We start from the raw sequence: 27,323 nt of genomic DNA, 5'->3' as shown, positions 1-27,323 counted from the left end.
GGGGCACTTGTCTGAAGTTAGTGTGGATTCTACTTGAAGAGCTTAGATGGCCCAGAACCCACAGACCAAGAGCATGAACCTCATGCAGGTACTTTCTTCTCCCTGATATCATTTCCATGAACACCACTTAGTGCAGAGCAGTCAGTGTTTCCTGCATACTTTAAATCACTCGAGACTTTTGTAATATCTCAGATGCTCACATCCACTTACCATTTTTTAAAGTTTTAACTTCTCCCTCCACTATCTAAGAAGAGCCGTCATACAAATGTCAGTGAGTCTCTTGGCCTCCCACACTCCCCTTGATGGGACCAGGGGTGGTGCTTTCTAGACTGAAATCTCTCTCTCTCTCTCTCTCTCTTTTTTTTTTTTTTTTTTTTTTTTTTGGTTTTTTGAGACAAGGTTTCTCTGTGTTAACAGCCCTGGCTGTCCTGGAACTTGTTCTGTAGACCAGGCTGGCCTCGAACTCACAAGAGATCTGCCTGCCTCTGCCTCCTGAATGCTAGGATTAAAGGCGTGCGCCACCACTGCCCGACAAGATTGAAATTTTTGATGAGACCAAAACCAGCTGCCAATTATCTAAATTGTTTAAATCAAAAGGCACTAAATATGCATGTAGAGCAAATATGCCCCTAAGGGCCAAGGAAAACTGAAGATAAATAATTAAGAGATTAGAGAAGTGTCAATTTCTGTGCTCAAGGAAGGTCCAAATCCTTCCTGGTGCTTGATTTAAAAGCATGAATTGTATGATGGGCAAAGATATGCTGTACATTTTCCTGTCCTAAAAGGTCCAACTTCAGTGCACAGAAAGAATTTCAGATGTTTGTAACAGTAAAAATATACATTTACACCAGAATGTAAAATTCATGTGAGTTTAAATAATACGAGTCCACAGAACCCAGTATTAAGAACAAGCTACTTTACAATGTTGTGTTCTCGGCCCTCTGAAAGGGCATAGGTCACATGTTTACTCTCCTCTGTCACTGGGAGGCCTCCACAGTGGGCAGTTTGGGAGATACTTATAGTCATTTTCAATGCAATAAAAATGTCCCAATTATTTTCCCAGCCCAGGTCAATTAGAGTAAAAAATCTGAAGGATTCTCCAGAGAACTGAAGGGTCCAAGTCTCTATAGAGAAAAATCAGTAAAGGTTGAACCTGTCTGTAAAGACAGGTACAAATAAATGTTATTATTTCTGAATTTTCAATCAGCTCTTCAGTGAACCTCATGTGGTCACCTCCTCAAAGGCAAGACTTGTATCGATGCGTATTTTTGTGATATACGTAGCCATCATCAGATACTCACAAAGAAAAAGAGTATAGATGTAGTTCAGCTGGAGGAGTAATTACTGAGCGGCCTCCAGCACTGCAAAGACCAGACATGGTGGCCCACATATATAATTCCAGTACCCAAAAGGTAGCTGCAGAAGGACAATAAACTCAAGGTCATCCTCAGCTACATGAGTGCAAGGCCAGCTTGGGATACAAGAGACTCTGCTAATGATGATTAATTAACGGTAAAATATGAAGGTACAAAGGCAGAGAGAAACGGGCGACCACTCAAAGCCATTCTATAAGCAAGCAAGGACCCACTGGCTCCATCTCTCTAACCCAATCCCAACAAGAATATTCCATTCAGAGTTCCAAGTTAGTCATTAGTTTCCACTACTATTCTTGTACCATTAGGCTACTAGTTTCTAATTAAACACTTGTGCTAAATACTATTTATTTTACTTATTTTTTTGAGACAGGATCTCACTGTATAGCTAAGGCTGGCTTGGAATTTGATATACTGCTCAGCCTGGCTTCAAACCCACTATTTTCCTGTCTTGGCCTCACAAGTCCTGGGATTACAAGTATATGCCATCATACGTGGCTTAGACACTTTTTTCATCTCTACTCTCTAAGAGATGGGTACTGTTACCCCTATTTCTAGATAAACACATACTTCAGAGGTGAAGTCATTTGCCCAAGACCCATGGTCACTTGGGCAAGACAGCCTGCACCCAGCATCCCCACTGTTAATCACCACACCACCCTTGTCCCTGGATATACCCAGGCATGCATCATCTAGACAGAAAAGTAAAAAGCTGAGGGTCTGCCATCTCTCCCACATTTAATGCCCAACAAGAATCCCATCACCATCATGCAGTGGTCCCTGCAATCCCAGCACTCAGGAGGCTTAGGTATGAAGAATGAGTTCCAAGCCAGCCTGGGCTACACAGTGAATCCCTGTCTTTAAAAAAATCCCTAGCTTCTATAAAAAGCTAGCAGGAGACCAGCCCAAGAGCATGGGCCACCTTCTAGCATGTCTTCTTCTCTTGCCTTGAATGTCAATCACTTAAGTGGCTGGGGAAGCAGGCACTTTCCATCTATTCATGTTTTCTTTCTAGAACTATTTTCCAAGCTCTGTGCTGGCAAGTTCCGTGTCATATGACATTTGTCTTAGTTAGATTTCTATTGCTGTGGTGATAAATGCCATAACCAAAAGCAACTTAGGGAGAAAAGGGTTTATTTTAGCTTATAGATGTAGTCCATGTGACAGGAAGTCAGGGCAGGAATTCAAAATGGGAACCTGGAGGCAGGAAGTGAAGCAGAGACCATGGAGGAGTGCTACATACTGGCTTGCTCCTCATGGCTGACTCAACCTGCCTTCTTATAGCACCCAGAACCATCTGCCCAGAGGTGGTACTGCCCAGTGTGAGCTGGGTCCTCTTATATCAGCCATCAATCAAGAAACTGCCCTACAGGCTTACCCACAGGCCAGTCTGGTGGGGCATTTTCTCAGTTGAGGTTCCCTCTTCACAAATGACTCTGGTTTGTGTCAAGGTCATGTAAACTAGATAGTGTAATATTTTTACCTCCATAACACCTAGCCAAGCGACCTCACTGACTAGATGATGCATACCCATTGTGGGTTCAATTTACTTCTGATTCACTCAGCCTGATTTACATAAAACATTGCAGTATCTGAAAGACAAAGCCTGGCATACAAAATTTATATGTGCTGGGAAAATAGGAACGAAGTAGTCAAGTGAAGCCATGCAAATGGAGGAATTGGGAGAGCACCAACAACTGCTTTGGTGGACGCCTTCTAACTCCCTGAATTTTACACACACTGACACATACCAATGTTGCCTAAGCTAACAGACCCATAAGATGGGCATCTATAACACCAATCAGTCTCTTATCCAATGGTGTTGTCAGGTGTGTTTCAGAGTTCAGAATATTTTTGGATTTTTAGGAAGGAAATATTGTTGTACACTATATAGCACTTCCAGGTAAGTCTGGGATAACTTCCAGGAGAAAACACACTAAACTGTCTGCAGAGAAATACAGAGATATTCCCATGATTCACATGAAGTGGAACAGAGTCTAAGCAGCCTCACCTAAGTTCAGGTCAGATGGCACAAACAAACCTACGGAAAAATTTGTTTTCAGAGGTTCTGAAGTTTCAAAATTGTGGCTGAGGAGCTGGGTGTCTGCATATTCATACTCATTTTGTGAGCAAGGGCCAGAGGCTCAGGAAGGCTGATAACCTGCTCAGATTCATGTATGCTTTGAAGGACAGGTCTTGACTCACACACCCAACAACAGTATAGTGCTTCTCACACTGAATGCACAGGGGCTGAGATGGAAGCTGTGGATCATGTGGACCTGTGCGTCTGTATTTCTCAAGAACGGAACAGAGAACGTTCTTCATATAGCAGAGGCTCTTAGCCTGGTTGAGCATCATGTCATCACTTGGGAGCTCTTAAAAAGTGATTTTTTTAAAAAACAGCATCTCATAATAGAGCCCAGGCTGGTCTCAAACTCATGCTCTTCATACTTCCACCTCCTGAATATTACAGAGGTCAGGACAGAGATACAGCTTAGTGGTAAAGCACTTGCCCAGCATACATAAGGCCCTGGGTTCAATTCTCAACACCACACACACAAATAACAGGTATATATCACCATGCCTTTTTCAAAGAACCACCGAACTCCTATTTCTGGTCTGCCCTGACAGAAATGATCTGGAGTAGAGTCCACATTTTTGTGGTTACTTCTGACAGTTGTCATATGCAGTCAGGATTCAGAAATACCAGACCAAACTATTCAGAGAAGCTGCTATGGAACAAGCCTGAGAAGGCGTCTTCACGTCCTGTCAGGGAGTCCCCACGGAATCCATACTTCCATCAGAGAAGCTGGGAGGCTTCCAATGATGACCATGAGGTGACATTAAACTCTTCAGAGATGGAACATCCCCAGCATCAAAGACTCTAGACCATTTGTACTTTTTTCTTTCTCTGAATACAACAAACTCCTAATCATACCTCCCAAAGGCCATCAAGTTCTCACCAATAGGCACAGAAATGTGAAACCAAGAAATACCGCTGCCTGGCAGCTGACAGAACAAATACTTAGCAGCAGAAGAAAAAGTTTTGACAGTTATGTTGTTGCTACTTTGTAGACATGAGCTTATTAACTGAGTAGAATCTGTGCATACTGGTCAAAGTGTGAATTTTACAACTATGCTCACCAAATTCTAATCTCAAAATAGAACTTAGGTTCATCCAGCCAGCTCCTCCAACATCTAGTACCCAAATGGAGCCTTCTAACCTGCAAATATGACCCCAACATTGTCACCCCCTTTTAAATTTTTTTATTATTTTTGGTTGTGAGCCTAGCCTTTAACAGCTGAGCCATCTCTCCAGCCCGGTGGTGGTGGTGGCGGCGGCGGCGGCGGCGGCGGCGGCGCATGCCTTTAATCCCAGCACTCGGGAGGCAGAGCCAGGCGGATCTCTGTGAGTTCCAGGCCACCCTGGTCCACAGAGTGAAATCCAGGACAGGCACCAAAGCTACATGAGAAACACTGTCTCGAAAAACCAAAAAAAAAAAAATATATATATATATATATATATATATATATATATATATATATATATATATATATATATTATTCTATGTCTGTAAGTGTTTTGCCTGCATGCATGACTGTGCACCATGTGCATGCCTGTACCCATGGAACCTAGAAGAGCATGTCAGATTCTCTAAAGTGGACTTACAAACAGTTGTGAGCTGTCATGTGGGTACTGGAAATTGAAGCCAGATCCTCTGGAAAAGCAGTCAGTGCTCTTAACCACTAAGCCGAATCGCCAGCCCCCATCACCCTAACTCTTAGCCACAGTCTCCCACATGTGTCTCAGATCATTCCTTCTGTCCTCTATGTGTACTCTGTCCCAGTTTCCACCCGAACATCAGTTTTATTTGGTAACATTTCCCATGTAGTCTGAACAGGTCTCCTAACCTGATCTAAGCATCAGTTTGCTAGCTTAGCTTATGATCTGGGTACGCTACGTTTCCATTCTACTGACCTTTACATAAAGCACAATATTCCAAACTCAGTAGCTTAATACATATTGAACTATAAATGTTCAGTGGGCACAGCCCACCTTCTCTCTCTGAATTGAAAAATGTAACTTTAACCTTAAATACCTTTGTTTGTTTGCTTGCTTTTTTGTTTTGTTTTGTTTTTTGTTTTTTCCAGACAAGGTTTCTCTGTGTGGCCCTGGCTGTCCTGGCACTCTGTAAATCAGGTTGGCCTTAAACTCTGAGATCCGCCTGCTTCTGCCTCCCGTGTTGGGAGAATAAAGGCATTCGCCACCACTGTCCAGCTTAAATAGCATTTTTTATCTTTGTGGTAAATGTGTTTATGATGAGCTTATTATTTTATTGCCACAGTAACTGTGAAAGTCATCTAGATATGGCTAAATCGTAGGACCCTTCCAAGAAAATGGGTTTCAACAGGGGCTACAAGAATTGCCAAAAGTCACAAGGACTGCTGGCCCACTTGGCTGCTGGCCCCCCACTTCCTTTGACTCTTGTCCCTTCACCATACAGCCTTATCAGGCAAGAGGGCACTCTCCCTAGAATTAGCTCCTTTTCTTGTTGCTGTGACCAAAGTCCTGTGACAAAAAGCCAAGTGTTTATTCTAGCTTACATCTGAGGAGGCAGTCCGTCATGGCAGGGAAGGCACCGACAGGGGGGAGGGAGAGAGAGAGAGAGAGAGAGAGAGAGAGAGAGAGAGAGAGAGAGAGAGAGAGAGAGCGAGAGCGAGCCAGTTGCACTGCTGCATCCAGCCAGAAAACTGAAAGAGACAAATTTTGGTACTCAACTAGCTCTCTCTTTGTGTGTTTGTGTGTGTTTGGTTTTTCGAGACAGGGTTTCTCTGTGTAGCTTTGGAGCCTGTCCTAGAACTCACTATGTAGACCAGGCTGGCCTTGAACTCACAGAGATCCACCTGCCTCTGCCTCCCAAGTGCTGGGATTAAAGGCATGCGCCACCACCACCTGGTATGTGTGTGTGTGTTTTAAACTTAGCCCAAAACCCTATCCCATGGGATGGTGCCACCTACACATAGGGTGGGTGTTCCTTCCTCAGTTAACCTTCTCTGGAACCTCCTTCACAGACACATCCATATCTGTTCCCCAGGTGACTTAAATCCTGTCAGGCTGAGCATCACAATTCCATATCTCTTTAACTTGACACCCAAATTATACGTCACATTAAATCAAACATTCCACCTCTGGCTCCTAAAGTTTGTTTTTACTCTCATAATGAAAATACAGTTGGTCCATCTCTTCCATCTCTAAAAGTTTCCATTGTCTTTTAACAATCCCACAATTGCTCAAGTCTATTCTGAGACTCAAGACAATCTCTTATCTATGAGTTTATTTTCGAAAAAAAAAAAAAGTTTTAGGGCTGGAGAGATGGCTCAGCGGTTAAGAGCACTGGCTATTCTTCCAGAGACCCTGAGTTCAATTCCCAGCAACCACATGGTGGCTCACAACCACCTGTAATGAGATCTCACGCCCTCTTCCGGCCTACAGACAAATGTGCAGGCAGAACACTGTATACATAATAAATAAATCTTAAAAAAAAAAAAAGTTTTAAAAAGGTAGCTAGTCCCAATATACAAAGGTACACAATAAATATTTCCCATATCAAAATGGAGGATTGGGGGCATAGCAAGGAGAGAGCAGGCTAAACCAAGATCAATATTCCACAAGGCAAACATCAAATCCTGAGGTTCCCTGTCCAGAAGATCATCTGGGTCCCCACGGGCTAGAATAGCACTGGGTTTTCAGTTGTGCCACCTGCTGCACACATAGCCTCTCTAGAGGGCCTACTTCATTCTGTGGCCCCCACTGTTCTTAGTAGACATTCCATGGTCCTCACAGCTCCAACATCCTGGGGTCTCAGGTACAATTTAGGCTTTACCATCACAACTTCCCACCAGGACCTCTTGGGGCCTCATTGTAGGAAATCCAACCCTACCAGACACTGTGTGGCTTCAACAGCTTTCTGGAACCTTGGTGCAAGCTGCCTTCATTACTTCATAATTCTTGCATTTTTCATGCCTGAAAACCACATGGACAATAGTGCCAAGTCCTGCTGCCAGCTGAAGAGATAGTCTGACCCCTTTCTACCACAGCTAAACTGGCTTCTCTGTGCCTTGAGGGCTGAACCTGGGAGAACATTTCTCTAGAGGTTTGTTTTCAAGCAGGAAATCCCTTCCTTGGCATTAGCAATCTGGTCTCTCTTTCAAATGAATCTACATTTTCATTGATTACAGCCATCTTCTGGGGGTCTACTCTCAGGGCATGGCTCCTCTACTGTCTGCATATTCTGAGGACGCTTCAATGGTGCTTATCTTGTCAATAGGTATAGCTGCTTCTTCCACACCAACCTCCACTGAAACTTTATACTTACTCAAATCTTGTCTTCACCAAACTACAGACATTACCTCGACGCAAATCTGAGAAAGAGTAGTAGACAGTACTCATGCCAGTCTTGATGTTACGCTGTCTTAAATCTTCCTACACCAGCTGGGCGTGGTGGCAAATGATTTGAATCCCAGCACTAGGGAGGCAAAGGTAGGAGGATCTCTGTGGCCAGCCTGATCTACATAGTGAGCTCCAGGACAGTCAAGACTACATAGAGAGACCTCAGCTCAATAAACAAACAAACAAACAAATAAAATCCCTACAGCAAACAACTTATTGTATTTAAATTCAGCCACACTCAAGTTTTTAGAACATAGACAAAAAAGTAGCCAGAATTTTTTTTAATTTTTGGGGGGCCAGAATGTAACAATAATGGCCACTAGCCCAGTTCCCAGTAGGGTCATTGGCTCCCTTAGAACCTACTAAGCACAGTCTTTACCATCTACCTTTCTAGTAACATTTGGTCTTCCATAGTTTTACCAGCATGTCCCATTAAGCCCTGGTTACAGCACCCTAGGGTTTCTCTAGCACACAACTCCAAACTCTTCCACATTCTTCCCCCTAAACTAGTCACAAAAGCCTGTGAACCAAAATGGCCAGCCAGGTCTGCCTGGCCATAAAGCAGCCCCACCCTTTGGCATCCTTGTTTGGTACTGACTATACTTTCTCATCACTGTGACCAAAGTCTTGACAAAAAGCAACTTAAGAAAAAAGTGTCTGTTTTACTTAATGGTTTAAAGGTACAGTGTGTCATGGCAATAAAGGCACAGGTGTCAACAGAATGAGGTAACTGGTCACAGAACATCTGCAGTAGAGAGGCAGAGAGAGACCGAAATGCTGGTGCTCAGGTGGTTCCTTCCTCTTTTCCATTGTATTCAGCCCAGGGCCCCAGGGCCATGTGTTGGAACCACCCACATTCAGAGTTGCTGCCGGTCCCCTCATTAAACCTCTTTGGGAACATCACAGATAGACCCGGGGTATGTTTCCTAGGTGATTCTAAATCCAGACAAAGCTAACATGAAGAATAACCATCACAGCCCTCTACCCCAACAGTCCAGTCTCTACTCACTCACACAATGCACATGTCCAACACTCAAAAACAGGTCCATTACATAAGCCGGGTGGTGGTGTATGCCTTTAATCCTAGCACTCAGAGGCAGAGGCTGACACAGGGAGATCTCTATGCATTTGAAGACAGTCTTATCTACATAGCAAGTTCCAGGCCAGCCAGGACTACATAATAAGACCTTGTCTTTTTTTTTTTTTTTTTTTTTTTTAAAAGGAAGCTACTAGGCACGATGACATGCATGTGTAATCTAGGGCTTGGAAAATAGATTTGGGAGGAATGCAAGGTGATTCTTGGCCACACACTAAGTCTAAGGCCAGCCTAGACTAAATGTGACCATGTCTCAAAAAGTTAAAAAAAAAAAGTCATGCCTAGAAAAACAAAAGGCCAAAGCTTTACATCTGGAGGTGTGGTCTCAAGGAAGACTTCTCAGACAGCTTTTCACAGGTTAAACCATACCTGATGGGTTTCACTTCAAGCGTAAATGACTAAAACCTAAAGCAGTTCCTAAGAACCCTAGGAAAAAAATGAAAGGTTAGCTACATTAGTACATTGTAAATCAAGGCAAACCATGCTGTAAGAACCAGAACTGAGAAATAAGGCAAGTAAAGGGCATGCATCAAATGTTGTTGGCCTTGCACCTCCATTACCATCCACCCCAAAGACTAATTACCCAACTTTGGTCAGGCCTGGGCCACAGTAACCAATCACACTGTGGTATAGAAAATCCTGAAGGCAATAGTGGATGAGGAAGGTACATGACATCAAATAATATGGCCAGAGGATTACCAAGAGCAAATATTTTGTCCCATATGATACTCCAAAAACTGGCAAATTTAAAGAATTAAAAGCAAAAAAAAGACAATGAAAAGCAGACACCCTATTCAAAACATACATTTATAACTTTACTGTGGCAAGAGACCTCAGACCATGTAGACCAGAAGTTCTTGACCTCAGAAGTCACAAGAGGGGAAGTAGAAGAACCCAGGGTTCCTTGAAATTCCCCATCAGTCATTCTGGTGTATCACACGCTTAAAGAAGAACATGCTCTTCATTCATGCTTTTTGCACTAAAGGCAAGATGCCTAGAAGTGACTTGCTTGGGAAACAACACTAGTGACTTCCTGGCCAGAAATGTTGGGGCTCACTGTGCAGATGCAAACAGGCATGACTCTTCCCTCATAGATTCCAACACACGATGGCATGAGAGACATACTTCTAGTTTCATTATTTAACTCTACTCCTCATTCCCCTGTGACATCATCATCTGAGCTCTTGCTCAGATAAGTGTTGCAGCCATCAGCTGAAATAGGCTGAGAAGGCAAGAGCCACAGAAAATGAAACTTCTATATTAGAGCTGATGCATACATCTCTGTGCACACTAACTGATCCCATCCTTTATATAGAAACAGCTACAGGTTAATTCTAATATGTCTCTAAGGAATTTGCTAAAATGATCTACATGAAAAGGAAATTTATGATATGTAGATTTACTATTATTTTCTCAATGAAGCTTTTTAAAGAACAGACAGAAGCTGGAGGTGGTGGTGGCGGCGGCGGCACACACCTTTAATCCCAGCACTCGGGAGGCAGAGCCAGGCCGATCTTTGTGAGTTCGAGGTTGGCCTGATCTACAGAGTGAGTTCCTGGAAAGGCTCCAAAGCTACACAGAGAAACCCTGTCTCAAAAAACGGGGGGGGGGGGGGGGGGGGGGGGGGGGGGAGACGGGGACAAAAAAAACAGACAGAAATACTGGCCATATGTGGTGGCACATGTCTTGAATCCCAGCACTTGGGAGGCAAAGGCAGGCACATCTCTGAGTCTGTAGGCCAGCGTGGTCTACAAAATGAGTTCTAGAACAGCCAAAGCTACACAGAGAAATCTGACTTGAAAATCCAAAAAGAACGGAGAGAAATACTAACTTAAATTTCCCAACACAAGTGTCAACTGATCTTGTTAAATTAACTCACAGGAAGGAAAGGATCACAGACCCAAAGCTGCCCTCAAACCACTGATCAAACTCTTAGAATCTGATCACAAGTGAAAGACCAAAGGCCAATGCTGAGTCCACCCTAGTGGTGCACCCTAAGATCCATCCACTTGGAGTGAAAAGCAGGAGGGATTACAACTGCAAGGTAAGCCTGGGCTATACAGCAAGACCAGGGCTAGAAAAGAGAAAAGCAGCTCCTGATCTGTGAATGATCCATCGTATGAATGGGGACAATCCAGAGCTTACTTGTGAATCCATACAGAGGTGTATCTGATAGCACTGCTGAGAGCACCATGATACCTAAGCATCATACATACAGTGGTGGGTGTTTACAAATCTTTTACACTCTTCCCATTAAGATCCCATCTACAGTACACCCTTTAAATCTGGAAGGGCTCTGGGGCAGGAACAACACTACACTGATTTCCAAACTCAGGCTTAAGGAAAGCAGCTCTTATGAAAGATCACTGTCTACGAGTTCTGAGCAATCACACTCAGGAATGAGTCAATCAACAACAGCAACAGACCTGAGATCACAAAAAAGAAAGGAAAACACTGATCTAGACCTTCTAACCACACAGGCATGTAAGTACAACCACTGGATCCTTAAGACCAGCTCAGCCACCAGACAGATCCCAGTGAGTGACTTCAATCAGTGCTACCTGGAACAGAACCAAACAAATGAAGTATACCTTTTTCCTATCAAGGCATCAAGGACAGAGTTCCCTTCCTAATTTTCTATTGGTAGACACAGGATGATGGAGGTAATGTCAGTCATGATTTTCCCAGCTGTTAGCCATTAGAGGAAACTCCTGACCTTACAGCCAATTCTATAGTCATGTGTTGGGAAGCATGGGAAATAAGAAGCTATATGGTATCATAACCATGTCTGCTTTGAACCTTCCTAGAATTTTCTGTATGATCGGAGATTAGAGAGACCAGGTAACAAAATTCTATAAAAGCACAATATACCTTTTAGTGCCTTGATAACAAAGCAAAAGATATTACAAGAAAACAAAGTTACAAACATAAGCATAAACGTCCTCAGCAGAACTGTGGCACATCATGCAGTAACTATGAAAAGGATTGCATACATGACAAATCAGGATCTACCCCAGGAATGCAAGGATAATTCAATACACACCATCACCAGGGCAAGAGGAACAACAACTCAGTCAGGAAAAGCGCTTGCCATGCAAGCAGGGGTACCTGAGTTTGACCCCACCACATGTAAGGCAGATGCACAGGCAGGTGACTTGCTGACCAGCCAGCCTAGTCCAACTGGCAAAACTCAAGTTCCAGTGAGAGATCTTGGCTCAAAAAAGAAGGCAAATGATCTGAGAAGTAATAACTAATGGTGATTTCAAGCCTCAGGTGCATGGTACCTACATAAACAAATATGCACAGACTTATAAACACACACACACACACACAACATGCACACAGGCTCATACATACACACAAAAACATGCATAGGCTTGTACACACACACAATCACTGTAACAGTATACTAACAGGACAAAGGAAAAAAATACATGCTCATTCTCAAACTACAAAAAGACTTGACAAAATTCAACAACCCTGGGGAGTGATGGTGAACACCTTTGATTCTGGCATGCAGGAGGATCTCTGTTGAGTTCAAGGCCAGCTTGGTCTACTAAGCAAGCTCCAGAACAACCAGGCCTACACAGAGAGACTGTGTCTCAAAAACAAAACAAAACAAAACCAGCAAACTAGGAACGGAGAGGAACAAAAACTTCCTTACTTTAACAAAGATCCTTTAAGGATTTCTGCTAACCCCTACCCCAAGCTGGGAATCCAATCCAGGGCCCTACATAGGCTAAGCATTGAACCAGTGAGAGACAAAGTTTCCTATGAGATCAGGAGCAATCAATACAAGGATGCTCACCACCACTATGATCCTCATCACTATCCTGGATACTGAAGATAGAGTAATTGGGTAAGAAAAACAAATAAAAACATCAGGTTGGCCAAGTGGCGGTGGCGGTGGCGCACGCCTTTAATCTCAGCACTCGGGAGGCAGAGGCAGGTGGATCTCTATGAGTTTGAGCTGGCCAGGTCTACAGATCGAGATCCAGGACAGGCACCAAAATTACACAGAGAAACCCTGTCTTGAAAAACCAAAAAATTTTAAAAAAACAAAAAAACAACAAAAAACAAAAAAACATCAGGCTTGAAAGTGGATGTAAAGCATCTCTATTTGCATACAAGATGACTGAAGAAATTCCCACAGGGGCCTAGAGAGATAACTCAGAGGTTAAGAGCACTGGTTGCTCTTCCAGAAGACCTGGGTTCAATGCCTAGAACCCACAATCATCTGTAACTCCAGTCCCAGGGAATCTGATGCCCTCTTCTGGCCTCTGTAAGCACTAGGCATGCACACAGGGCACAGATATACACACAAACAAAATTCCCATATACATTAAAAAAAAATACCCCACAAAATATCTGCTACAGGCAACTCATGAACTCAGCACAGTTGTAGCACATCAAAACAGAACAAAAGAAAGAAAAACGTTGTGCTTCTATACATCACTAACAGCAATCCAAAATGAAAATAAAAAATTATATTTACAGTAGAATCCACAAAAAACAAAATATTAAGGATTTAAAATCATCCAAGGAGTTGAATATTTATACACTGAAACTTGATGAAAAGTAAATGAAAGGTATTGATGAAAAGTAAATAAAAGAAGGCTGGGCGTCTGCTCAATAGTAGAGCATCTGTCTAGCTCTCCTGAGGACCTCAGTTCAATCCCTAGCAGCACGAAAGGAAGGGAAGGAGGGAAAGAAGGAAGAGGGGAGCTGGGAGAGCAAGTGGGAATACACCCATGTTCATAGAGTTGAAGGCATCACCAAGACAGTGACTCCAAAGCAATCTAACTGATTCAGTGCAGCCCCTATTGAAATTCCAGTAACCATTTTTACAGAAACAGAAAAGCAACCCTTACAATTCACATGAAACATCAAGGGGCTCAAAAATGTCAATACAATATTGGAAATGAAAAAGCTGGAATACTCTCATTTTCAAAGCTCACTACTTCAATAGTTACTACAAAGCTACAACAATCAAAATAGTATGGCGCTGACATCAGGATAGGCACACAGATGAAGAGAACAGAACTAAGTCCAGAAATAAATGTCAATATCTATAACCAATATATTTTAAACCTTTCTATGGGTTAAGAATAGTCTCTTCAAAAGTATGCTGTTAGAACTGGATAATCACCTACAAAAAAAAAAAAATGAGCCGGGCGGTGGTGGCGCACGCCTTTAATCCCAGCACTCGGGAGGCAGAGCCAGGCGGATCTCTGTGAGTTTGAGGCCAGCCTGGTCTCCAAAGCGAGTTCCAGGAAAGGCGCAAAGCTACACAGAGAAACCCTGTCTCAAAAACCAAAAAAAAAAAAAAAAAAAAAAAAAAAAATGAAATGGGAACACTCCTACCTTAATCCACATACAAAAACAAACTCAAACTGGATCAAAGACCTAAATATAAAAACTAAACCTATAAAACTCTTAGAAAACATAATGGTAAATCTTGATGGCTTAGCAGTAGATTCTCAGACTTGACACCAAAAGCACAAGTAACAAAAGAAAGAAAAAAAGCTGGGTGGTGGTGGCACACACTTTTAATCCCAGCACTCGGGAGGCAGAGGCAGGCGGATCTCTGTGAGTTATCGGCCAGGCTGGGCTACAGAGTGAGATCCAGGACAGGCACAAAGCTGTGCCTGTCTCAAAAAACAAGAAAGAGAGAGAGAGAGAGAGAGAGAGAGAGAGAGAGAGAGAGAGAGAGAGAGAGAGAGAGAAAGAGAGAGAGAAAGAAAGAAAGAAAGAAAGAAAGAAAGAAAGAAAGAAAATGAACTCCAAATAAAACTTGTGCAAAGGATACTATCAACAAACTTTATGAAGCAGTCTACTAAATGAGAGAAAATAATTGCAACTCATGTGTCTAAAGGGTTTCATGTCCACAATATATAAAGAGCTCTTATAACTCAACAAGAAAAAATCACCCCAATTAAAGCAGAGACAAAGGGCTTAGGCATTTATAAAAATATATACAAATGGACACCAAGCACATAGAGAGATATTCAGTATCACTGGTCATCAAGAGAAAACAAATCAAAATGACAACGACACAGTAATTCACATACTAGTTTAACAGAAGTTAGTTCTAGTGAAGATGTGCAGAAACTAACACTGCTGGTGGGAATAAATTAAACTCAGATATGTAGTATTACCAATGCTCTGTGAGATACATCCAGAAGAAAAGAGAACACACACAAACACACACAATTAAACACCTGCTTATGGCAACATTATTCCTAACAGTAAAGTGGATGAAAACTAAATGTTCATAGACAGATGAGTAGATAAAGTGCAAACACAGATGCTCGAGCACGAACCCTCATGCATACACATACATGTACACACACACACACACACACACACACACACACACACACACACACGACAGATTATTATTCAGCCACTAAAGGAATAAAATACCAGTACCTACTACAACTTGGATACACCTGGATTACACAGACATAAATCGTCATACATTTATTGCATGATTACTTTCACGTGGTATATTAAAAATAAGCAAATCCACGGAAACAGAGAGCAAATTAGACCAGGGCTTGGTGGGGTGGGGGGGTGGGGTGGGGGGTGGATTACTAAAGTAGTATGGGGTACAAGTTTTGAACTAGAAAGACCCAGTAACTGAATGACATTTTGAGTACAATAAATACCACTGGACTGCATACCTTAGAATAGTTAACTATATGCTATGTGAATTTTGTCTCAATAGAAGAGAATGTTGAACTATTTTATGGATTCATTTAACCAATAGCTGACTACCAACCATATGTCAGAAACTCTCTTCATGAAGGTGATAAACATTTTTTTTTGCCACAATGCAAAAGAAGCTAAGAGATTATGAGAAACATGGGCTATTTTAAGAGAGTTTAAGAAGACCTTTCAAATATTTGAAAAGAGACCTGAATAAATCAGAAAACATTATTCCTGATAAATAATGGGAAAGAACAGATCAAAATACAACTTATCAAAATTCAATCATATGCAAAAATTGCTTTCTTAAAAAAAAAAAACAGAGATATCTAAATATAGATGTTCCTTTTATGCAAATGTAATGTGACTTTGGTTTCCAGACATTTTACCTTCTGTTCTAAAAACTTTCTTAGCCGGGCATGGTAGCTTACACCTATTAGTTCACCACTCGATCTCAGGAGGATGAAGTAGGAGAACTGTAAGTCTCAAGGTCAGTTGTGACTACACAGCAAGACCCTGTCTCAAAAAAACTGAAAAGAAAGAAAGAAAAAGAAAATAGGGGGAAAAGACTTTCTTCAATGCTGTGGGATGTTCTGTATGACAAATGTGTTGCTCTGATTGGCTAGTAAATAAAACACTGATTGGCCAGTAGTCAGGCAGGAGGAAGTATAGGCGGGACAAGGAGGAGAGAATTCTGAGAAGTGGAAGGCTGAGGAAGGAGACACTGCCAGCTGCCGCCATGACAAGCAGCATGTGAAGATGCCGGTAAGCCACAAGCCACGTGGCAAGGTATAGATTTATAGAAATGGATTAATTTAAGATATAAGAACAGTTAGCAAGAAGCCTGCTACGGTCATACAGTTTGTAAGCAATATAAGTCTCTGTGTTTACTTGGTCGGGTCTGAGTGGCTGTGGGACTGGCAGGTGAGAGAGATTTGTCCTGACTGTGGGCCAGGCAGGAAAACTCTAGCTACACTTCATAGTCCAATAATGTTCTCCCTCAACCCCATATATAAGGTACTCTTCTGGCCCAGCCCATACACCTTGTTGAAACTATGCAGGAAAAGAAAAAGAGAGAGCAATTATCACTTCTTTTAAATTATTTTCTGGAGACAGGTCTTTAAATATCCCAAGCTGGCCTCAAACTGATTCTGAAGCCCAGGCTACACAATCTCAACTCTCCTGCCTCTGCCTCACAGGTACTGGTTGAATTATGACTGTGGTATACTAATTTCTCATATTCCACACTTATCACTTCTTTTGAAGAATGTCTCTGTAAGTGGTGTACACGAGTGAAGATGTCCTTGGAAGACAGATGCACCTGACCCTCCTGGAGCTGGAGTCACAGCAGTCGTGAGCCACCAGGCCTGGGTGCTGTCCTCTGCAAGGGCAGTACATGCTCTTAACTGCTGAGCCATCGCTCGAGCACCCCCACTACTCACTTTTATACCTCACAATTAATTTTCTATTGTTGTAAAACACACATAAGGTTTTCCATCTCAGCCATTTTAAACATACAGTTTAGTGATGTGAAATCAGTCATATTATATAGCTGTCACCAGGACCCAGCTCCAGGGCTCTGCATTCCATAGACAGAAAACTGAGTTTAGAGACAATGAGTAACTGGACGGTCAGCTAAAGGAATAACCGGAATTCAAATAATGTCTGACTCCTTCCATACATGAATGTGTCTCACTTTTTTTTTTTTTTTTGGTTTTTCGAGACAGGGTTTCTCTGTGTAGCTTTGCGCCTTTCCTGGAACTCACTTGGTAGCCCAGGCTGGCCTCGAACTCACAAAGATCCGCCTGGCTCTGCCTCCCGAGTGCTGGGATTAAAGGCGTGCGCCACCACCGCCCGGCTATTTTTTTTTAAAGATCTTTTTATTCTATGTACATGAGTGTTTACATCCCTATATGTAGGGATGTGTACTGCATATATGCCTGGTGCCAACAGAGGTCAGAAGAGGGTGTCAGGTCCCCTGGAACTGGAGTTAAGAATGGTTATGAGACATCAAGGGGGGAATGGGAATTGACTCCAGGTCCTCTGGAAGGACAAGCCAGTGCTCTTAACCACTGGGCCATCTCTTCAGCCCCAAACGTGTCCCATTTTCATTCACACTTCAGACTGAACTGTGAAAAAACAAAGGAGGCAACAACCCCCTTCTCCCAGTCAGGCAATGGTGGCACACACCATTAATCCCAGCACTCAGGAGGCAGAAGTAGGTGGGTCTCTGTGAATTTGAGAACAGCCTGGTCTGCACATCGAGTTCCAGGACAGCCGGGGCTACACAGAGAAACCCTGTGGGGGGGGGACGGGACACGACACGTTTTTCATCTCAATCTCAGAGATCAGTCAGAGACACACCAGAACTTCCCTGAACCTGCAGAAGGGCACAAAAATTTTTGGACTCATTGAGATCCTTGCTCACATACTACTGTCTGTTACTTTTATCTAAAACAAAAAATTAAGCCTCTATCAACCCAGGGACTTGGGTTGAGCCCTGGTGTCTAGCCCTCCCTGGAGTAGGAACATGGCCGTGAAAGAAGTCCCACACCTCTGACCCAGCAGTCTCTGGTCCTTCCTGGTTCCAATCCAACACTTCACAGTGGTTCTAACTATAACAGCCAGATAGTCTGAAGCAGCCAACATCACTTCCCTGCTAATTGGGGAAAAGCTTCTTTCTTTTAACTTGTATTCTCATGAGCCATCTGTAGTCATAATTAAATTCGAGATAAACGGGTGCAGAGTTATAACCATGATGCTCTCTACAGAGTGACCAGGCCTCAGGGACTTGTTCACCACTAACAAGCTAATGTTCGTAAAACTCTGCAAAGGCAGAGGACTAAATACTATCATTAGTACTAGACTACTGGTTTAAATGTAAATTAAGAGAGATAAAGAGGGAAGAAAACACATTAGTAAATCAGGTTAGGGACTGCTAAGATGTATGAAATATCTGAACCACAAGAGTAAACAGCATCCTGAGGTTTTTTCACTGCTGGGATGAAACCCATGGCTTTGCATGTGGTAGGCTCTACACTGAGCTACAACCCCAGAACAAGCACACTGGTGCTGGTCTAAGAAACTAGCCTAAAACACAGAACAGGAAGTTAAACTGACTAGGGACGGGGAAAGCCAATACAGCCAAGCAGATGTCAGCAGAAAAAGGTTGCATGAAAAACTGCTCCAAAATCCACAATGTGTTTGAAAAAAATACTATATAGGAACAAAACAAAATCTACACTCATGAAACAAAACCAAAAAACCCTACAACTGAACAAAATCTACACGCCTGTAAAGCCCAGCACTTGGAGGCAGAGACAGGAAGACTGGAAAGTCAAGATAATCTGGGCTACATGGTGAGTGTGAGGCCAAAGTGAACTACACAGGAGACTCCCTATCAAAAAACAAACACAACAAACTACCTGGCCTAAAGGGTCCACAGGTGAAAAGGATGTGGTGAAAACAGGACCTCTAGAAATGACTTCTGCTCTTCCTTCCCTCTCCTGTTCCCTTTCCAGGAAGGGTGGCTATGGCATCACTCAGACTTATGGTACTTCAACTCTGGGGGACTCTTCACCACAATTCCTCTTCATTTATACTTCTTACTCGAGTTAAACTCCAAAGAATTCCTGCACAGCCTGTGATCCAAACCTCACTTCTGTTCAGCTGTCACAGCGCCAGCCTCACATCGAGTTATCACCAAGTGTTCTTCTAGCGTGGCCCTGGCATTGGAGACTCCATGAGGCCAGAGATCATTTAGTATCTTACCTGACTTTTTAGTTTTAATCACCAGCATAGTACATGCTCAGAAAAAAAAAAGAAGAAGAAAGAAAAGAAAATGTAGTTTGATTAAATACAGGCTGAAAAAGCCCTTCTTCAAAACACCTTGCAACAAAAGTATTTCAAATGTGTGGTTAGATAACGGAGGCTCCAAAGAGAGCCATGAATAAACACAATGCATCTTTTGCAGAATCAATTCTACTAAAAGATTAGGAACAGAGTATGTTTATATTAAAACAGACTACTGAGTACCATGTATAATTTACTTTAAGATAAAATTTCATGTGCTTGCCCTATCCCTACTGGAGGTAAAGTCCTAGAGAAAAGCCTTCTGAAACCTATGCACTTAATTTACCCTATAATAAGGCGGCAGCAGACTGCACTGAATTTCCAGTGTAAAGTTAGGACTTCTGAGCATTACTGAGCAAAGTGCTCCAGAGAACTAATTTCCCTGTTCTTCCAAGAAAGAAGTTTGTATCAAAGAAGTTTCCCTGCCAAGCTTGGTGGTGCACACCTTTAATCCCTGTACTCTGGAGGCAGACACATTGACAGATGGATCTCTTGTGAATTTGAGGCCAGCCTGGTCCATGGGGTAAGTTCCAGGACAGCCAGGGCAACATAAAGAGCCCCTGTTTCAAAACAACAACAACAACAACAAAGTAGTCGTTTCCTACTGTGTAACTCCCTCTAATGTATCAGAGCAGCAAGGCAACACAGTGGCATCTAGGAAAAGGATCAAGGGAGGCACTAGGTCTGCACAACTACAACACAGACTTGGAACCCACTGGAACACTGTGGTCATCTGTCATGTCCTTCTCTTCCTACCTTGCAGAATCTGGATACAAACATTCACCAAGCACTTACCATGTGCCTGGCCTTTGGTGGAAGGAGAACAGGCATTACAAGCACCTAACTATAATTACCTCCTACGCATGCAGGTCTCCAAATGGGCATTAGCCTTTCAGAGTAAAAGTTAACCTTGGAAAACCTCATCAAAACTATTATGACTCATCAGGCATGGTAGCTCACTCAGCACTAGGGAGGCTGAGGCAGAAGGATCCCAAGTTCAAGGGCAGCCTGGGACAATAAAGGGAGAACCTGTCTCAAAAATAAACAAAAACCATCATGACTCCTAGAGATGTATTTCACCACTGGAATGCTGCTTACTACCGCCTGGAAGGTCACATCATTTCACTTGGTTATTCAATTTAGCCTTTCTCACCACTTAAAAGATGTCAAACTTCTCACTGATATGGCATTATGGTCTGGATGTATGATCAGTGCTCAAATTGGAGAGGACATCAGGAAATCAGAACAGTCCCTGGTCTCTTTTTTAGTAAATGGCCTCATGAGAAGTTACCAAATAGCTTCCACTTCATTTTTTTTTCCGAGAGGCACATGTGTGGAGGTCAGAGGGCAATCCAAAAAAAAAAATCAGTTCTCTCCTTCCACCAACTCTTTCCTTTCCCCATGAGTTCCAAGGAACAAACTCATGTCATCAGGCTTGTTGGCAAGCACCTTTACCTGCTGAGCCACCTCACCAGCCTACAAGTTTCAAATGGTTAAAATCAACATGAAACCAACCTTTTAAGAATGAAATCATGAAATGAAACGTTGGGGACTGTGAGACAGCTCAGTGGACAAAGGTGTTCGCCATCCAAAGATGTAAGTGTGACCACTTGAGCTCAACCAACAGAACCCAGGGCAGAGCGGGCTCCACAAAGCTGTCCTCACTCACACACACACACACACACCACAGACTACAATAATAATCAATCATTTTAAACCAATGAAACACAGGGTCCAAGATTTCATTTCTTGAGGATTAAAACATTTTAAGTTCATCAGTAAGGACCAGAGTGGTGGGTTTAGGAGAAGTGAGATTTGTCTCTCCCACCACCTCCAGTTTTTTGAAATTTTCTACCTACAATAGTTATTCTCAACATATGGTTCAAGACCCCTTGTGGGTGCATATCAGATATTTACATTACGATTCATAAGAGTAGAAGAATTACAGGTAGGTATGAAGTAGTAACAAAATAATGTTATGCTTGGAGGTCGCCGCTGACGCAGCATGAAGAACCGTATTAAAGGGTCGCAGCATTAGGAAGGATGAGAATCACTGACCTTCACAGAGAAACAGTAGGCACAGCAACATGCCATGGTCCAAACTGGTGCCCTTGCTCTCTGCCCTTCCACAAACCAAGCTCTTCAGTCAGAGACAGCCAGACTACTTCAGCTCCAAATCACACAAAGCCTGAAAGAGCTGGAGGTCAGCACAGGAAATGTAACATCTGGAAAACTGGCTAGCAGCACTGCCAGCATCGTATATACCAGCAGGGAGCACAGCAGCAAGCTAACAGGTCTCCCTACACAGAAGGGAAGGGAGGCCCCCCTGACTGCCATTCTCAGGGTCCTACAAGTGGGACCACACTTCCTAACATATGGTTAGCTGGGGTGCCTTTCCCAGACGCCTCCCTGGCGAGTCAGGCAGCCAGCCTTTCTCTTACAGTAACACAACCCCCACCCCATACTTGCAGACTTCTATACAACCCACTAATTCATTTCCTTCTACACATATGGATGACTTTCCTTGTTTTTCCTGGTTAAGTCTTTGGGAGTGTGCCGGTGACTTGGTTTTTCTTCACTCTTCTTTTGGAAAGTTCTTGAACTGGTGTCACAGTCGAATCTTAGGTGGGTTCTGGCACTGCCCTTCACTCTTCACAGGAACCCAGATGTCCCAGATATCTACAGATTACACCCCTAAAAGCAGGTGCTGTGTCTCACTCACCCTAGCTTAGTAACCAGATTATGGGAACTCAGGGCACATTAATTGAACGTTAATTAAATGAGCAAAAGACTCCCAAGTCCCAGCTAATAATATGCTCGTCTGAATGCAGCATGCATGCCAACATGACTCCTGGAGGGGCCAGAAGCCAACAGTCACCTGCATCAGTGACATCCCACTCCCTGCCAGCTGACCCCATGTGTAAGCACCAACAGGTTTCACCAAAGGTTCTATGTTTAACAGGAATTTCACCTTCTTCCTAGAGTGGCCTCTCATCCCAATTCTTTCCTGGAATATGCAAAACAATAAAGGCTTTCCAAAATGAAAAGGCCTTTTATATTTTTATTAATTAGGAATCATCGAAATTACACAAATAAATTTAATGTTTTCCTCTATACTTTTCTTTTTAAAACTGAATTTTCTTCTTTCTGCTAGCTCCTCTGGGACAACACCAATCAATGCCCAGCTACCTCTCTCTACTGCTTCCTGTCTGCAGGCCTCTGGGCCTCCCTCACTCTGGTTCCAGGCCTAAGCACCATGCTGTACTCAGGCCTTGGCTGCCGCTCTCTGGTCACCTTCCAAAGCCTCTGGCCTCACCTCTTTCCTCTTAGCTCCCTTCTCAGCTTCCCTCCCTATCTGGAATGTAATGAGCATATACATACACAAACCAACAAAAAAATTAATTTTCTCCTGTAAATACTTGCAAAGATGCACACAGGGGTTCTGATTCTACAAATTACGCTAAGGCCTTGGGTCATGAGACTTCTCTGTTAATAATTCTAAAACTGATCACTGAGAAGAAACTGAGCTATTGCATAATATTTAACAGGTTAGCTCATTTGCTGTTTGGAGAGTCTTACTATACAAGATGAGAAAACAAAGATGGACAAATTTAATGCAATTTCCTTTGGGTGTCTGAGCTAGCTCAGGCTTGCAACACCACAGTGACGGTTTCATCTCTCTAGAGGTACAGTTTCAGCATTACAAAAAAGGATTTCAAGGGAATGATAATTCATGCTCATCTTTTTGGCTCATTAGCATATCTATCCTGACAATACCCCCAAGAAGTCCTTCCTGGTTTACACACTGAAAATTTCTAAGGGATTCTAGCAGAAGTGTTTAGAAAAAAAAAATCCCAAACACGGGGACAACAAGAAGTATCCAGTTAAATGAAGGACTTTCTTCAGAGCTCCAGCAAGAGTCGCAGAAACAACTGACTACTGCCTGTTTCCAACAGAATGTCTCTGCAGCCTTCTCACAGGGCCATCTTCTTAATTCCAAAAAGAATGGATAGCATCCAAGAAAAATAATTGGTCTTCTTTTCCCTCACAGAAAAATTCACATTCATGTCTTGGTTTAAAAATGCTGGAATTCTCCCCAGCCAGCTCTCTGCCTCCCTGGCTTCTGCACTGTGACAGCTGGAACAGAGGTGTCTGGGTGAGCCACCTTACATCTTAAACCTTGTCCGTGATGAGGTCTGATCTGAGCCAGTGAGGCTGGAACCATCCCCAGCACCTACTCACAGGGATTTCTGACTCCTGTGATAGATTCCCCAGTTTTTACACTTTAAAGGTTCAATTTGCTTTGACCAGAGAATTTTCACCTTCAGACTAATTGTTACTATTTAAGATGTCACAATATGGCGAAAAGGGAAACATTTCCTCTCCTTTGAGTAAAGGACGGCTGTACACTATTTTGCCAGACATCCTACAATGATGCAGTATTTTCAACAGGCCATTTTCCAAGACCTGAAAAGCACCAGAAGATTTTAAAGCCCGACTGAGGGTCCACCTGGACATTTCTACATAGAAGCATTTTACAGACAACACAAAACAGCATTTCCAAAGATTTCACCTGTGCATCTAGTCACAGAAAATGCTACCCCCCCAAAAAAAAAAAATTATGGCTCCTCTTCAGTTGTATGCTGTGAATGTAAATTAAGACGCCAATACAACACTCGATATACCCTTTAAGACTCCACAAAAAAAAGAGCGCACACACACACACACACACACACACACACACACACACACACACACCCTTCTATTTCATTCTCAAAACTGAGTCAAAGCTCACTACAAAAGCCGTGAAAATAAAATCAGTTCCTTCAGCCGATCATTAGTCCGAATGCTTCTTAGATTTCAGAGCACGTCCACGGCACTTCACCCATTTGCATTTTGTTGCCGTTTCAAATTAAAGGTAAAGAATTTTCCACGCGGAATTCTCTCTAAAGGTTTAATCCTGAAACCCGCGTCCCCAACCAGGGGGTGATGACAGTGTGGAAACGTGGCGAAACGTACGTGAGCCACAGCCTGGCGCCTCCAAACCCTGCAAAGCCCCGCGGCAGGGATCGTTTTAATGACTCGCCCGTGGAGAGCCCACTCTGACCTTTGGTGTTAATCGAAGGTGGAAGGTGTGCATTCGGCCCCAGCTGGATCCCAGAACCGCCTGCCTTCCAGCCTCTCTGCAGCTCTCCGACTATGAATCAGTCATTCATCTGCAGAGCAATGACTCAGTATAAACTTTTAAATAATGGCTCAAAAACCCACCTCCACCAGCCAGGGCGAGCACGCTTATCTATACGGGCACCCCGACTCCGTCGGTCCGTACCGCGCCAAACCCCCGGGCCTCTGAGATGCTGCCGGCTCAGCACCCCTCGGGGCGGGCACCTAGGGCGCGAGGCCTGGCTGCCCCGCCTGCCTGAAGCGCCGGCGCCTCCGGCCGGGAGCCGGCCCCACACACAAAGTTTCCAAAGTTGGGGCGGCGGGCGGACCGCACCACAGACGGTGAGGAGGCCGGGCCTGGCCTCGCAGGACCCGCCGGGGCCCCGGGCCGCCGCCGAGATGGAGCCGCCCGCCGCCCCGTCGCCCCGCCGCCCCGGCCCGCCGACCTTACCCCGCGGCCCGCCCGCTCGGCCGGCTCAGGGGCGCCGCGCGCACCCTCCGCCGTCGTCTGCAGCGTCCAGCTCCCCGGGCAGCCCCATGTCGGGGGGCGGGGAAGGGCCGGCGGCCGCCGCCGCCGCCGCCGCCGCCGCCGGCTGGAAAGTCCCTGCTGGGCTGCAACCCGGCTCGCGCACGCGGCGGCCGCCGGCCGCGCCGCCTCACGCACCCTCGCGCTGGCACTTCCTCTCGCGCGCTGGAAATCCCCGCGGGCCGCCGGCGCGCGCCCCGGCGCGCCCGCCCCCGCCGCCCGCGCGCGCCGCCCGCCCGCCGCCGCCGCCGCCGCCGCCACCCCCCCCCCACCATCCCCCGCGGCTGGCGCGCGCCCGCGCCCGTTGCTAGGGACCCTCGGCCCCGCGCTCGCCGCCGGCCTTAGCAACGGCGGCGCGCGCCCCAAGGCCCTCAGGGCCCGGGGGAGGAGAGGGGGGGGGGGTCCTCCCCCCGCTCCGCAAGCGCGCGCGCGCGCGCGCGTGCGCCCTCGCGCCCCGCCCGCGTCCCGGGCTTTCCGGGTCAAAAAGCCAGTGTCGAGCCGAGTTAGGCGAGGAGGGTTCCTCGCGTCGCCACCTCGACGGGCGGCCCCCACACACTCGCCTGCCCGAGCACTCACGTCCCATCCTCACACCTGTCGAAGACACGGGGTCGCTGACACGCGTGCCGAGTTCGTTCCGAGTGTCTCCTGCCTGCCCCCCCGCCCCCCCGCAGGACACACGGGCATCGCCGACGGAGCTCACAGGCGCGCAGATCCCACAGACGGCCCTCACGCTGGCACAGACTCGCCGCCTGCACGCGTGCCCCTCGCATGCCTCTCACAGGCGGGCGGGCCTGGCACCATCGGACCCAGCTGTCAGAGGTGGAGCAGAGTTCCTCCTCGGCTCCCTCCACCCACCCACCCACCCACCCAGGAAACTGGGTCTGGCCCAGGGTGGACAGGGTGGCCAGTTTGCCCTGGGCACTTCCCTAGGCCAGGGACGCCCATTTCTCCAGCGGCGGCTTCATCCTGCCGGCTCATGGCCACCAAGGGCTCCCAGGGCTCCCCCCACGATGGCCCGCCCCTAGAGCCATAGCAAGATGGGAGCAAATGAGGGCCTATCCTTTGGAAGTTCGGGCCACTGAGGAAAGAGGCCGTGATCAGCTGGACCCTCACACTTCCCTTCTCAGGAAAGCTCGTGGGATCCCTAGGCCGAAGCCGAGGCCAGAGTGACCAGCCTGCCAGTGCCCATCCACGTGCTCTGCAGTGCACAGAGGCAGGACGGCCAGCATCATCTGTCCAGCTTACCTCGTGGAATGTTCTAGAAGCCTAGCTAGTCTGGCAGGATGTCCCTGGATGCATTAGCCAACAGGTGCCTGTACCAGAGCCCAGACAGCGGCCTTGCTCGCCAGGCTCAGCTGGGCCAGTGGCGCCCCCACCTGGGTCACACGGCCACAGACCCGAGTTCAGGCAGGAGTTTAGATGGAGTGGCCGTCCCACCCATGCCGACTCTGGAGCCCACTGCAGACTCATGGTCAGATGGGCCTCCCCTTATGGGTGTCTTTAAATGACCCAGCAGGCTCAGGGTGCCCCTGGCTCCTATACCTGTGCTCGGAGCCTCGTCCCATGTCCTCAGCCCTGTCCAGGGCGCAGTCCTGGCACACTGAGGACTCGGTGCCTTACACTGCCTGCACAGGGGAACTGCCCAAATCCAGAAAGGCTCTCATCTCTAGGCTGCACTATTTGGATTCTTTTCAAATAAGCCACAAGGCAGAAGGTTCAAAGATGTGTGCGTGGGGTTTCCTACGGCTGCGTGCCTCCTTTTATTCTCTGCCAAAGCGCTAGTAAGCCTCGTTCAGAATGAGTAGGTTGAGTCCACCCGCGTGGAGCCCTCTGCGGGTGAGCCCAGCTCCCGGCCGTTTCTCTCTCGCCACCCCAAGGCCTTCTCCCATTCAGCAGCTCGAGACCCCCGGCTTTGGCGAACCAGAGCCGACAGCATAAAGAAGTTTGCCCCAAACAGGGCCACGGCTTTGGGGGCGGGCGCTCTGGACGCTGCAGTGCCAGTTGCTGGGCAGAAGTGATGAGCAGTACGGAGAGCCAATCAGAGAGCTCTCCTCTGGGCATTTCAAAAGCCAAGCTGGCTGTTCCCTATGGCAACGCCGAACAACACGCTCACACTGTTTCTGGACAAAGACATTTCTCTCAGGAATTTAT

The 27,323-nt window shown here is 45.4% G+C and overlaps 1 protein-coding gene across 2 annotated transcripts in view; it reads right to left on the bottom strand.

Annotated features, from left to right (window-relative positions):
• Traf3 (TNF receptor associated factor 3) overlaps positions 1–25,240 on the bottom strand; it is a 121,957-nt gene extending 96,717 nt beyond the window's left edge. The window contains exons 1-2 of one of the 2 annotated variants that reach the window (XM_052739051.1): positions 25,098–25,240; positions 24,591–24,699 (exon numbers count right to left, since the gene is read on the bottom strand). The gene's annotated coding sequence lies outside the window, so the exon portion shown is untranslated. The remainder of the gene's footprint in view (positions 1–24,590; positions 24,700–25,097) is intronic. The other variant, XM_052739053.1, reaches the window with a different exon arrangement.
• Between the last annotated feature and the right edge of the window lie 2,083 nt (positions 25,241–27,323).

The sequence above is a fragment of the Peromyscus californicus genome, unplaced genomic scaffold, assembly GCF_007827085.1.
Source record: "Peromyscus californicus insignis strain IS unplaced genomic scaffold, ASM782708v3 Scaffold_15__1_contigs__length_86483966, whole genome shotgun sequence".
NCBI classification, from domain to species: domain Eukaryota; kingdom Metazoa; phylum Chordata; class Mammalia; order Rodentia; family Cricetidae; genus Peromyscus; species Peromyscus californicus.
This window is presented reverse-complemented; position numbering and strand designations above follow the sequence as displayed.